Below are 13,039 nucleotides of genomic sequence, written 5' to 3'. Positions count from 1 at the left end.
TATACCATTAAAATGTGATAAATTAATAATCGATATTGTAAAATGCCATATGGATTGAAGTCCAGTAGATGAATCTTACTATAACATAAAAAAGTGCATCAAAGTGGACTTCACACATGTGATGATCCGTCCATCATTCCAGTCCAATGTGTGGAAACACTTTGAATTTAACAAAGACATGTGACCAGACAGCGTGCTAGAATGTTTCCTTTGGATTCTTTTAGGAAACTAAAATGTGAATGGATCTGTCGAATTGTCAACAATTTAGACTTGATTATCTTGCAATGAATACATGGAATCTGGAAAACTTGACCTGCAATGTTCAGTACCAGGCATTTATCTCTGAGTCGCACTGGTTGAAGTTTTGGCTAAAGATGTCCTGGATCCATTTTAGGTCAGTGAATCGGATCGTTCAAAACAAAAATTCGGATCATACTGATACAAGTTACCTGTCTTTGCTCTAAAACAGTGTTTTTCAACTGGTGTGGCGCGGCACACTAGTGTGCCGTGGGAGATGGTCTGGTGTGCCGTGGGAAATTGCCCTCATTAACTGATCTAAAAACATTTCCCATCTCCAGGATATCAGCTCTTTGTTCATCCAAACAGGCCCTGATAAAACACTGAGTAGTTAGGAATATGAAAGATTGTAAAAGACTTTTTTCTTTGTGTTTATTTGATTCTATTAAAGACGTTTTGATAAGAATGACTGTACCGCGATTTAGCCGCAGCTATAACTGTTTTAGGAAAAGTCCCGCCCTTTAACTGTCTCCACTAATCATTCTTGGAGGCTTAATCACACGTCATCAGTCTGACCAATCAGAAGTGGGTAAATCTTCACTTCCTTGTTTCGATTTAGCTCATAAAGTCGTTCAGTTCCAACAAAATTATAATCTAAAGCTCATCTTTAGCGGTGTAGCTTTCCACAGAATCCGGTGTCAGACCGTGGAACAAGTGAGCAAAACAATGAAGCTCAGAGACGCTAGTCTGTCTGCGTTCGGCGGCTGTTTGCACTACATCTCCCATGATACATTGGGTTAAAGTGACAGCGTCTCAGCGCAGTTTTTAAATCTTTTAACTTAACTTTTATTACATCATTTTATAACATTTTATTACATCATCAATACAGACTATGAGTTTCTCCTTTTTTTTAAATTTTGGATGCTGGTGTGCCGCGGGATTTTTGTCAAGGTTAAAGTGTGCCATGGCTCAAAAAAGGTTGAAAAACACTGCTCTAAAAGATGTGCGCAAACCCTTGGCTGTAACTGAATATCCTCATCAATGACAGTTAATCCTCACAGCAGGTAGATTAAAACACTTACAGAATTCGAGTTCAGGACAAAGAGTTGGCCCAAAATGCACCCCTGTGGGATCCCATACTTTAAAAACCACAAAAGCAGGACAATTTAATGTTTTACACACATTTTATTCATGCAAAAATGTTGTGTAATAACAATCGCTCACCTGAGGCTGTGCTTTTATTTTCCCTTTCCTCATGTCTTCTTTCTTCCTCTCATCTTTCAGCGTGATGTTCATCAGAACCTCCCCTCACAGCTTCTGTTTCACTCAGTTTTACTTTTATCCTTAACTCAGGTAACCCCTCCTACCGTCTCGCCCTGCGAGGTCTTTGCAGGGTTCTGGCATGTTTCCTGTCATTAGGATGCAGACTCATTTGAAATGTGTGACCATGAGGAGGAGATAAAAGCACATAGGTCACCCAGAGTGGGTCCAGCTGTGGTCACGCGTGTCCTCTGTCTCCTCTGGATCTCAGTTAGCAGCAGAACAGTCTTCAGACTCAGACATCAGTGCTCTGTGGTTCACGCTAACAGAAAAAAAACACAAACTAAAGCACATAAAGTGGCAGTGATGTAGTGCCAGAGGTGCCGGGCATATGGCCGGCCAGTCCATTTACCAGCAGGGTGGCCGCTGGACCCTGTCGGTTAATGTCCACATTCAGGCGCCGCTCACACCTCACACAGCCTCCATCACTCCTCTCCTGCCTGTTGACCGGGTCACAGCAGCATCCTGCAGAATGATGAGCTGGAGGAGTTACGGCTGGACCGCTCTGTTTCACTATTCAGACATTGAAATTTGGTCAAAATATGCTCTCCAACTCTTTGATTTTTTTCCCTTTTTGCTAAAACGTCTTATGGTACACAACCTGTAGAGAATTTGGCTAAGAAATATAGCATTTGAACGTTTGCGTAGCATTATTTTGTTTTGCTAATGTACATTTTTGTTAGATTTTTATAGCATTAGTGTGCAATTTGAGCTTCATTCATCATTTCAAGAATTGTAAAAACTCTCTCATGCAAATTACCAAGTATGTTGTTATAGAGTTTCCAACATGTTTTACATTTTCATACGCTTTTTTTTCTTTTCTTTGTCATTCTTGCTGCCTTACTCATTCATCAGTTACCTTTTCATCTTTCACAAATTGTTGTTTTATTTCACATCATTCAACATTATCATTTAGCTCTATCACGTATTCCTTTGCTAGTTTAGCATTAAAGGTTTGCATTTTTGGTTTATAATTTGGCACTTATCCATTTCCTACTCTTGCTAGAGTTTCTGGCACCTCTCCCAGCAATTCTTAATATTTCAAAAATATTAATTACTTCTGCTTATTTGTACTTTTACCAGCCTGTAAACAAGCATTTAGAGCACCAATCAGCATTCACCTGGTAGTTTGAGCCACACTTCACTTTCTTTAAGCTGTCTACAATGTATACAATTTTAACTTTATTTACAGAGCACTTTTCCTGTTGCTAAACACCTGGAAGTGCATTTATAAAATGAATAAATGTACAAACAATAGTAAAAATAGTTATTATTGTAAAATCCCTCCTAAAACCTATTCACATTTTGCAAAACCACAAACAGTCCATCCAATCAAATTCAAACAAGAGGAAATGAAAAAACTTACCTGAACGCCTGAAAAATGAGATTTAAGTTTATTTCTTAAAAAAGTTTTGATAAAACTTGTTTGTTTGACAAAGTTTTTTTCTGTTTTGTGTTGCTTTATTAACAATATTTGGTTAATATGACAAATCTTTAAGGTTTTTTAAAACTGTACATAGTTCTACTGTAAACTTACCGGTATTTTAAAAATTAAAACATTTTATTGTTGTTTTTAACATTACTTTTAGAATACTAGCTCTAACTAGGTAACTATTGCTGCTGTGGCAGGTTTGTAACTGGCTTAGTGTTTAGTACATCAGTTAGTGTTTTGGTACTTTTGAATGATTTTTAAACTTTTCTTTTTTATCTTTGCTTGCCTGTTTTGTTATTTGGGGCGATACTTTTAGAGTTTCTCAGAGGTTAGAGGAAAAAATAATTCAATTTTTTATTGTTTAATTCTATGATCAGTAATACTAATAGAATTAGCTGACATTTTTCCAGATTTATGCCTCTGCTATTCCTTTGAATGCTAAAACAGCTTCCACCTTGTTTTGAGCTGATTGCACATACGTGTGCACGTGTGTGAGTGCGCATGCGTGTAAGTTGGCAGCATGACCTGCCACAGCTCCACCGTCCCGTGGGAGCGCTCTCTAAGTGGGCTACAGACACAGCCTTACTGTGAGAGATGGAGAGCTATGAGCATGGAGGTTAATGTGGCTGCGAGCGTGCACGTGCACGCGCGCGTTCCAGAGTATTGAGTGATCTGTGTGTGTGGGACTTAAAGAGCTGGGATGGATGAAGTGAGCTGGTTGGCCATCTAGAAAAAGGCTTTGGCCTCTTTCAAGCTCTCAGAGGGACGCTGTGATGTCCAGCTCCGTGACCCGGCGGGCCTCTGCAGCGCCGACACGCCGCCGCATCACCCACTCTCCCCCCTGATTTCACTCTGTTCAGCCCCACTTTCCATCTGTGCCTCCTCCTTCGCATGCAAAGCTCTCCTGCTCCTTCCATCACTCGCTTTGCATCCGTCTGTAACTCACACATGAGACAGTTTTCACTTTCTCTTCCTGTCTCTCTGACTCCCCCCGTCTGTCCCCGAAGAACCAGCCCCTATGCATATTTTACCCCCTCTCCTCTCTTCCTCTCTTCTGTGCCTCTCCCCAGCGTCCCATAAATAGTGCAGACATAAGCTGGTAAATAAGAGATGTTTTGGTGTGTGTGTGTAAATAAGAAATGCGGTGGCCCTGATCAGTGAGGTCCTTCCGGATCCCTCGCTGCCTTTAACTCCCAAACTTCACAGGCGACTCTCGTTTTTTTTTTTTTTTTTTTTTCATTCTTTCTCTCCAGCATTCGGTGTCGTCTTGATTCTGGCAGAAACAATGCGGCTGCAGGAGCGGGTTACCCAGCTTTGTTTGCCTTCAGATTATTTTGTCATTTAAAGATGCACACCACGTAAAGTAGCTTTGATTTTAAAAGAGTTTTCCTTACTGTGAAGGAATTTCTTCTCATCTCCATCGTCTTGATTTTTCTCCGTCAGCCTCCAGGGGGTGCTGGGATGCAGCTGTCCCTCACTTGTCCCGCATTCTTCTCTAATGTGTCCTCTAAACAGTGCGTTGGGGTTTTTCATGCGCGGTCGATACAGATCGATGGCCGTCGGACTTGAAATTGAAAAATCAACCTGGTGTTTAAAATATTTTCCACCAGAGATGAGAAATCCTGCGTCAGCTCAGCAGCAAACGCACAGACGCTTCTCATCCCAGCCGCTAAGTGAGCTGAGTTTCAACAGAATTACAGAAATGTGTGATTTCCAGGAGAACAGCTGCTCTTCTGCGACTGTGCATGCTGAGGAGCGCCGCTTTCACCTGTAACTGAATTATGGAGAGGTGTGGATGAACTGGCAGCCGGGTTTGTGCATCTCCTGGTGTCTTGGTGTCGCTCGTGCCAGAGTGTGTACCCTCTGATCTGTGTGTGCTTGAATGAATTTGATCTGAAGGTCCCTGTGGTGTTGCAGGGGAGCATACTCAGCTGCCCCGCTGCACTCTGGGAGACGCTGCGTTATTGGAATGGGGAGCTGGGACTGATGCACACACGCATGTTTATAAAAAATATGGTCTTACCTCCACAAATCCCCCAGACTTGAGGGGCTCAGTTCAGCAGGGAGAGGCAACAAAAGAGATTCAGTAGAGAAACAAAAAGGCCACATTTGTTTGGAAAAGCAAACAATAAATATCATTTTTTCCAATGAAATTAAGCACATTTTGTGACAAAATGTGCAGAAAATCAGGCGTGAGTCGCTCTTTCTGACCACCTGAGGAAAAGATTGCATTGCTATTGTGTCTGCGGATGTTAACGTTGCTGCAGTCTGTCCCGCTGGGAATGCAAATGCATTCTGTTCATGTTGCATTTAAGCAGAAGAAAATCTCAATGTGGGAGCAGTGAATCATCTGCAGGTCTGTCTGTGTGGACACACCTGTGCGTTTGTGCTTTGAGGAGCTGAAAAAGTGGCTCAGTGAGAGGAGGAACAGACAGTTTGGATGGAAGATGAGCGACAAAAGACGAGCACTGATGAAGAGATGGAGGGAGGAGGAGAAGGTGGTTGTGCTTGTGTTGCTGGTGATGTATCACAGAGCAGGAGGGCTTCGTCTCACCTTCATTACACTCTGACACAAGCGTCTCCATCAGTTTTCTGGCTGTGTTTGGTGTGATGTGAGTCTGCGTTCAGCCCACCGCTCTGACCCGTCACCTCACAGCTGTTTGCATGATTGCAAAGCTGCTGCTCGGCCTCCAGTAACTGCCTCAAACTCACCCGCTGCCCCCAAACCAGACGGATTCTCCAAAAATCTGCTCAGCTTTCCAGGTTCATTCACCTGATTTCAAAGTTTCAGGTCATCAGACACATTTTAATACATCATAAATGCAGGTTCTAGAGTGGAAAGCCATCAGGATGATAGAAAAACCTTCTGTTCACATCCAGAAGTTTGTAACAAAAGCAGAAATTATTTTAAAAATGATTGTAAGGGACAAGAAACGACTCATCGTTGTTTTTGTGTCTTCTGTTTGACTGAGCTTCATCCATCTGCTCATCTTCCTCCAAAACATGTTTCCTGTTTCCTGCTGATGTCACTTCCTGTGTTGTGTCCAAGTCTGTCTTTTCTCTTCCTGCTGCGTGTGTATTTCGGGTGGTGTTTACCGGTCCAGACCTGGCTGGACGGCAGGTAGCACCGGGCGAGGGGAAGTCCAGGAGGAGGCCGTCCAAACAGGACGTGTTGGGGGTGGGGGGGTGGGGGGTCAGCTTGACCCAGCTGGAGGAAGTCTAATGTTGTTTACAATCGAAGGGAAAAGATGCACGGCGGCGAAGCCGGGAATCCGTGTCAGCGGGATGCTGGGAGCGGGATGCTGGGAGCGGGGGGCGCGTTTATTTTTGAAATGCTCCCGAGGCAGCATCCGGTCCTGGGCGGGTGGGGCTGAAGACGATCCAGGGAGCAGGGAGGAGGACTAAGACAGCCCATCTGCTCGACCCAGACACACACATGCACACACACATGCACACACACACGTGCTGTTGGAGGACTGTCAACCGCGCGCTAAAAATACAAAGAGGACCACGGGGCGACTGAGGTGATTTTTCATTTGGTGTTAAAAACAGAAACAGACCGGGAACACACACACACACACACACACACACACACACACACACACACACACACACCCACACACACACACACACACACACACACACACACACACACACACACACACACACACACAGAGGCATGTTTGACACAGATTCATGCTGATCTCTGAGCTGCAACATTACGGGACGAGAGCGCGTCTTCATTACAGCTGCGCTGAGACGTCTGCAAAAGGCTCTGGTCGGCACTCGGACTCGTCTCAAGTCATCAGTGACTCAGTCGAAGTGAGAACCTCTGCTGACCGGAGGCTGAGCAGTACTGTTGTGCGGTGTTTTTGTTCAGATCTCTGTCAGCTTCTTCACTCTCTCTGAGCTGCAGATGCCAGAAAGAAAAACTTCTCTCTGCAGCTCAGACTCGTATAAAGCGGGAGCTTCGTCTCACCTAAAGAACCGTCTGTCTTCAGGAAAAACCTTCTGCTGTTTTAAAGAAAACCCACTTTTCTGCATTCCTCCAACTCTCTACACGTCAAACTATTTGTTCTTTGCAAAGATTTAAAACCTTATTTTTAGACCTTAATGATATTTTAGCAGGTTTGAAGTTGTTTCAATTTCTCTTAATTCCACACCTTTGCAATCTTTTCTCAAAATCAGCACAGTGGAGAATTTGTGTCTCATTAAGAGTTAGGATCTAGAAATAAGAAAATAATGTCAAAATTCTTTTGCTCCTAACTCTTGACAATAGAAAAACTTGATTCAAGACTAAAAAAAACAAATTGCACTGTAAGTTTTCATTAATTTTATGGATGTTCAATAAATTTCGAAAAGTTAGATTCACCAGCTGTTTTTCCATTGACTGAAATTGGATTTGCGATGCTAAATTTGCCTAATAGAAACACGACAAATAGAAAAAACGGAGACAAAACTGCATTGGAAACACTTCTCTGGAATTAAATGAGTCACATGACCAACAACTGGATGGCGATGCGCTTCTTGGTAGGAAGGGGCTGCCTTGGGTACAGCACAACGGCCGCCACCAGAGGTCCCACAGCATCACACAGCTCATCAAAAGTTGAGCGTGTCATGCAGAATTGACGGACCCACGGCTTCCATGTAAAATCACTAACCACCATTTCCCAAAATGGCTTCATCCGGAGCCGCTGCCACGTGTAAGGAGCTCGCCGCTCCACGGCATGAAGTAGACGCCGACGTCTCCTTTGATAGATGATGGTGAGCTCTAGCGCCATAGCAGAAATATGAATGTATCTGCTGGAAATCAAAGGATTGTTCACATCCGTCAGCTTGTTTCTGAATGGCTTATCGCGTGACTCTGTGTGTGTTTATTCGCATAATTGAATGGAAACAGTGTCATTCTGAAAATTTTGTTTTTTCAGACAAGTTTTGCACATTTGTATGATGGAAATGCAGCTAGTGTTATTATTTTGTAAAGAAAAATTCAGATTAAGAATAATTTGAGTTTTTTTGATTTTACGAGGATTTCTTAGGATGGATCGGCTTGTACTAAGATTCTCATTTTGTTTACATTTAGTTCTAAAGTCATTTCCAGCTATTACACAAGTTTTTGTCACTGTATTCTGAATAAATTTAAAAAGCTCAAGAAATACAAAACAAATAGCTAATGGTGAGCTAACAAAAAATGCTTATATATTGGGCTACATTCAGTTTAAAGTCATTCTATCTAACAGGCAGATTTTTAGCCTATTTTCCCTTTTTGAACGCTTGTGTGGAACATCCTAAACCGTTCTCAACGCTTCAGAAAACCACTTTGTGATTGGAGACTAGAATATAATATAGAAATAGAACTTCAGACGTTTCATGTATGAGAATCCATTCTGGGTTCATGATCAGATATTTCAGGAATTCACTGAAAAACAAGCCCCCTAGAAAATGGATCACAAATTGTAAAATAAAAAAATCCTTTAAATAAGCAAAAGAATTCTGCCATTGGGGGCAAGAAAACTGTCCTTACCCAGAATTCTTAATTTAACCCACTTTTCCTTAAAATGAAAGTTTTTTAATAAATAATAAAACAAAGCAAGTGGAACACATGTCAGACATGTTTTCTCAAACTACGATTGTTCAACTAACTGTTGTAAGACTTTCCTTGATAAGTTTATTTTTCTTGCAAGACGGGAAATAAGATACATTTTCTTGAAACAAAAATCTTTTTCCTTTCTGAAGATTCCGTTTTTTTCAGTTTTAGTGCAACGTTGATCCAAAACCATGTCAGTCTGATTCCATTTAATCCAAGTATTTAGACAGGTAGAAGATGTTCAAAAATGTAAAATATTTCTCCTCCCAATGTTCAAAATGGAAAGATTTTTTCCTTCATTGATGCCTCCAAACTTCCTCTGCTGTGTGTCACTTACTGTTGCTGAGATGGTCAAGGTGTGCAGGAAGACTGTCGACCCCAGATGGTCTTCCACAGCATGGGAAGCTGGACCTTTCATTCCTCCTCAAACATCCACAATTCTCCTTTAATAAAAAAAAATTAAAAAATCTTTAACATGTCAAAACATGCGTCTCACTCCCAGAAAACCAAAATTGAATGTTCTTTTTATCGGAATGACGTGTTCAAAATGTCTACTTTGATAAAGAGAAGCGATTCCTTTTTATGTTTGTGTAGGTTTGTGTTACTCCCACAAACCTCAGTGATGCTCTTCGGCTGCTCCGGCACAGCCAGCAGCATCATCCCAACTCAAACGCACGCTTCCTTGCAGTCAGGAAGCAGGACGGGGCAAATTGGATTTTCTCTTATCTCCATCTTTTGCTTTCTTCCATCATCACCGTCTCCCCTCCCCCCTGAGGGCGTGTGTGTCTCTGTCGAGCATTGTGCGTTCTTGTCGTCTGTTTTATCGTCGTTTTTCTATGCGTCCTTACAGGCATGTGCTCTAAGCTGCCAGTGTAAGTCTGAGAATCCGTCCCTGTGTGACAAAGTTGGGCATTGCGGCGGGGCCATATTTCCCTCGGGGCCCGGGCTCTGCAGGCTTTAGCTCCGCTCTCTCTAAGCAGTTTAGGAAAAACAATGACGGGCCTCTGTATTGACTGGCCCGGCCTGGCTGTTCCCATCCCAACACACTCCCTCTGCTGTGAAATCCAAACGAGACCTGAAACGCTACTTTATGCAGTAAAATGTGTGTAAGAAAACACAGTTCAATACCTTCACTGTCGACACGTTAAAAGTCGTCCATATTCAGAAAAAAACACACAAAATAAACCAATTATTTATTACTCTTCTTGCACAAATACTTTAAAAACAGTTGCCACTTTAAGTTTAGATTTCTTTTTAATCTGAGATACAATCATTTATAAGATCATTGCAGACTCAGTCTTTATGTCCATTTTGGTCAAACTCAACCCAACAGCAAAGGTCTGTTGCTACTGCTGGAAATCTGTTACATGTGTGCAAGTTTTCAGTTATTTTAGAAAGTCATATTTAAAGTTTATATTTTAATCTTTCAAACCACGAATTCCCTTGTATTTTGTATGATCCTACATTTGAATCTCTGTGAATATTCTCTTCATTGTGTTGTAAATGTTCTTATATCGTCAAATCCGTTTACACCACATCTGATTTCAACCTATTTATTTCTTGTTTTGTGCTAAACACTGGTTTAGTACTGGTGGTCCAATCCTTTATTGCGGTTCACCTTTCACAGTCTTGCTTTCTGCTGATTTTTTTTCAATGCTTTTCTTCTTTTTCAGTTGATTGTTTTCTGCATTCTGATTGGCTGTAGATCTTGTCAATCAATCTCCTCCAGGCAATATATCTTTAATCATAGGCAGATCTTTGTTTTCATTCTATAAAACTATACTCATTTTTCTACAAGGGTTTGCACTTTGAGAGTTTAAACAAGAGAGAAAATTGTGAAAATTTTTCTTTTTGTCTGAAACTAGTGTTTAAAGTGTGTTATGAGAAGTTTGTCACCCTTGAAACACCTGTAATCCTACTTGGCAGATTTTAACTATTGCAGGTTGTTTTTAGAAGATAACTCCCATGATAAATTAGGGAACACTGTAGCGTATTGTCATGTTGTGAGCCATTGTGTTGTGTCTGGAATTTCAGCTAATTAAAACATTTAGAATTCAAAAACTCAAAGTCCTAGAGTAGAGCCTTGTGGAACTCCGCATTAGCCTGCTTCAGTTGCTACCATTGTTTCTATCCAGTTTGCCCAAAGTGGTGTTTTGTGACTATTTTGTTTGATTACATCCTAAAAATTATAAAGTAGCTAAGAGAAAGTGAAGGAAAGCAAAGAAAAAACTCAGAAACGTTGAGTCAGTTCAGGTTTTTTTGTCCCATAAGCCCTCGTCTCACTGACCTTTGAGTACTAGTAACATAATGTGCAGAATTTATCAAAAAAGTTTGAAAAGTTCAGTTTCCTTGGATGAGGATATGAAAAATACAAGCTACCTAACTGAACTAACTAACCTAACTGAACGTGAGGATCTTTTGTAATCGATTCTTACATTTTAAACATGTTAGTTTTTTTATCCTCCTCTCCAGTCAGTTTTTTTTAACCCTCTCACTGATTCCTGAATAATCAATACCCCGCAACCCTCCACACAACCACACACACCCACACACAGACACACAACTTCATAAATGATGGGGAGTCCCCAGGAGGTGTGGGAGTGAGTTAGTGTGTCATCACCGCCACTGCTGCTCCGCTTCCTGATGAAGAATAAGCCTGACCTCTGCTGGCAGGAGGCGGAACTGCAGGCGGCCGGGTCTCCAGCGGAGCGGGGGCTCAGAGGTTTGATGGGAGCGATGGTGAGAGGCAGCCGACAGAAAGAGACGGAGAGAGGAGGCTTTTCTGTCGTTATGGGGTCAGCGGCTCCCAGTGAGGCCTCCGCACAAACACACACGCAAACCCACACTCGTGTTTCCCCTGTCCCGCGCTCTGAAAGGCTGCATGCAGGCCTCTGCGGCGAGCAGCATTAACCTTCCTCCAGACAGACACAGCACCAGAACATGCACGGAGAGATAAGGCCCACAGAACCACAAATAAGTGTTTATCAACCCCAAACCACGAATAATCCTGCAGATTCATGTCCCCCTCTCCCATCCTCTTTTTTCCCTTTTCCTCTGTAGAGAGAAAGAGAGATTAATCTGAGAAAGCTGCTTTTAGTGGCGGCGAGGGGTGGGGGGGGTGTTGATTGGAAAGATCTCACTGGGAATTGTGAGTCTGTGTGTGTTTGTGAGGAAACAGCGATGATAGGGAGGAAGATTTTCTAAGGGAATTTGTCCTTTGTGTGTATGTGGTGATTGTTGTGTGTGTGTGTGTGGGGGGGGGGTTCCCAGGAAGAAGCTGCTCCATCTTGGGAGGTTTACGGGAGAGGAGGTGGTTGGGGGGGGGGGGGGGGGGGGGTTTGCATCCGAGTGGAAATTTCTCCAAAACACATTCCCAAAGAAATCACTCCAATCATCTCTCCATCCTCTAAAGACAAACACACACGTGCACGCACGTGCGCAGCCTTTGAGCAGCTTTCGTTGTAATGCTAGTTATATTCCAAACCAGCAAATCCAGATTACGATGAGTTCAGGTCTGCGGCTGATACGGAGCGTCCTCAGAGGACACGCTGTGCCCATGCGAGTGTGCAGCTCGGCTTTTGTGCCTTTTTTGTGCAGCAGTTGTTGCTGTGTTAAATTCCACTTAACACGGCTTTTCTAACCATTTGATCGACTCATTTTTATGCACTAATCTGCTGTGCAGAGATACCTGCAGCGTTGTGCAGAGGGTTTCTGTTAAACGATATCAGATTGTTTTTTACTGGATCTGAATGAAGATGTGGAATGTTTTTAAAAAATAAAAAAAAATCTGAGCAAGCAGAGAAATCTGAAAAAACCCCTGAATTTAACTCTCAGTAAACAACAGAACCAGTTTTAGGATAAATTAATAAACACAATGTCCAACTGAATCCCAATATCTGGAAACAATTACTTTATTTATTTAACTACATTAGTTATTTTTATCTGCTAAGATTTAAATAAACGTATTTAAAATATATTTGTTTTGTCATTTTTTTATCCTTAATGAGTTTTTTTATATCAAAGTTTAAAATGAAACATAAAACATTTTATCTTAAGTTTCTAACAGTAGATACTAAGTCAAAACGTGTCTATGAAATAGACTCAGCCCTGAAACATGGGTGGTAAAAAGCTTTTATATAAACATTTAAGAGGATTATAAGTTAAATACCTAAATAAGGAAAAGTGGTTTAAAAAAAAACTTACCAAAAAGAGAACATTTTAGGAGTAAGAATGTATTCTACCATTAGTACACCTGAAGTTTATTTTACTACGTATACTTTAGGATAAGAAGAGCAAATAAACCATGGACCAGAGCGTGGGCAAACCTTTTGACTCGTGGGCCACAAAGGGTTTTAAAATACCGGTACTATAGAAGCAGATGTATGGAGTGATTTGATAATCCTCCCTGTAATAGAAAGAAATAACAGGAATCTGGACGAAAACATTTGGATTGAAAATGAATG

General features: G+C 41.7%; 1 protein-coding gene across 11 annotated transcripts in view; it reads left to right on the top strand.

Moving 5' to 3' along the window:
* The window catches only part of znf423 (zinc finger protein 423), a 171,561-nt gene that overhangs the window by 155,153 nt on the left and 3,369 nt on the right, over positions 1-13,039 (top strand). The window lies entirely within an intron of this gene.

The sequence above is a fragment of the Oryzias latipes genome, chromosome 6 (assembly GCF_053564925.1).
Source record: "Oryzias latipes strain Hd-rR chromosome 6, Olatipes_Hd-rR_3.1".
NCBI classification, from domain to species: domain Eukaryota; kingdom Metazoa; phylum Chordata; class Actinopteri; order Beloniformes; family Adrianichthyidae; genus Oryzias; species Oryzias latipes.
This window is presented reverse-complemented; position numbering and strand designations above follow the sequence as displayed.